Below are 1,987 nucleotides of genomic sequence, written 5' to 3' on the forward strand. Positions count from 1 at the left end.
AAAATAAAAAAAAAAAAAAAAAAAAAAGGCCAGCCTGAGCCTACAGGGTAACATATTTTTCTTTCTTGTCTAGAGAATTTGTATTACATATGATTATTATATTTTTCTCATACAAAGACATTGTTCATAATAAGCTGTACCAAATTTTAAAGAGAAATATTCTACATGAGATCATTAAGATCCTGACTATAAGCTCTGAATAAGACACCAGAAAACACCAGTGGCCAGTGGCTCACACCTGTAATCCCAGCACTCTGGGAGGCCAAGGTGGGCGGATCACCTGAGGTCGAGAGTTACAAAATTAGCTAGGCATGGTGATGCATGCTGGTAATCCCAGCTACTGGGGAGGCTGAGGCAGGAGAATCGCTTGAACCGGGGAGGCAGAGGTTGCAGTGAGCCGAGATTGTGCCATTGCACTCCAGCCTGGGCAACAAGAGCGAAACTGTCTCAAAAAAAAGAAAGAAAGAAAGAAAGAAACCAGAAAACCTTTGTCATTTTAAAATGGTTTCTGGGTGGTAGCTGCAGATTGCAAAAATATTACAGTTTTACAAGCTGCATTTTATAGCTCCAGAGACAATTCATCTTTTGCTTGGGGGAGCAATTCAACAGGTCTTTGGGTGATGTAAAGACAGTACTCACAGACTAGTGTGTGGAAATAGGAAGGGGCTAAACTGCTCGGTATATTAAAGATTTTGTTCCTTGGGTACAGAGAGAATCAAGTGATTACCTGATTTTCTGCTTGTGGGGAATCCAAAGACATGAAATTGGAATTATTTTATCTGGATAATAAAATACAGTGATCTCAGGAGGCCAAAAATAAGAACAAACATCAACCAACTTGGTAAAGTTGGGGTACATACTGGATTCATTTGAGAGTTTTTTGTTGTTGTTGTTGTTTTTACTACAGGTATTTATTTAAAGGAAAACATGCAGACTAAATAATTTTCTTTTTCTTTCTTTTTTTCTTTTTTTCTTTGAGACGGAGTCTCACTCTGTCACCCAAGCTGGAGTGCAGTGGCACAATCTCGGCTCACTGCAACCTCCACCTCCCAGGTTCAAGAGATTCTCCTACCTCAGTCTCTTGAGTAGCTGGGATTACAAGCGCCTACCACCACGCCCGACTAATTTTTGTATTCTTTTAAGTAGAGACAGGGTTTCGCCATGTTCGCCAGGCTGATCTTGAACTCTTGACTTCAGGTGATCTGCCCGCCTCAGCCTCCCAAAGTGCTGGGATTACAGGTATGAGCCACTGCCCCCAGCCTAAATAATTATTATATTGTGTTTTGGGCTTAGCCATCTTCATAAAAATACTTTGAGAACAGCTGCATCCATAGATTTCAACTACATGATTACTTCTTTGCCCACTCTTATCTCTTTTGTCTCCCGAGTAACCACTTTCAGATACAGTTCAAAGTAGAATTTATCCTGTCATATTTGGTCCACTGCTCTTTAGGCAAGATCTGCTGCCTCATAGTCAGGTCCAGTGCAGTGATGCAAAACATCCTGTTGTTACAGAGGTTCACAAGAAGGCTTCTTATGGCTTCTCTTCTTCATCCTTGTATATGAGAAAGTTTGGAACCCTGGTACAGTATCGACATGCACCTTAGACTGGTACTTCCCGGAGGATTGAGTCAAAAGCAGCTACCAAATGGATTTTCAGAGTCCGGACTGAGCAGTTAATCTCATCCACACACTCCCTTCTTCCCTCAGTTCTCTGTTCTCTTTCTTTCTTTTTTTTTTTTTGAGACGGAGTCTCGCTCTGTCGCCCGGGCTGGAGTGCAGTGGCCGGATCTCAGCTCACTGCAAGCTCCGCCTCCCGGGTTTACGCCATTCTCCTGCCTCAGCCTCCCAAGTAGCTGGGACTACAGGCGCCCGCCACCTCGCCCGGCTAGTTTTTTGTATTTTTTAGTAGAGACGGGGTTTCACCATGTTAGCCAGGATGGTCTCAATCTCCTGACCTCGTGATCCGCCCGTCTCGGCCTCCCAA

The sequence above is a fragment of the Rhinopithecus bieti genome, unplaced genomic scaffold, assembly GCF_001698545.2.
Source record: "Rhinopithecus bieti isolate Rb0 unplaced genomic scaffold, ASM169854v2 scaffold_1348, whole genome shotgun sequence".
Lineage (NCBI taxonomy): Eukaryota > Metazoa > Chordata > Mammalia > Primates > Cercopithecidae > Rhinopithecus > Rhinopithecus bieti.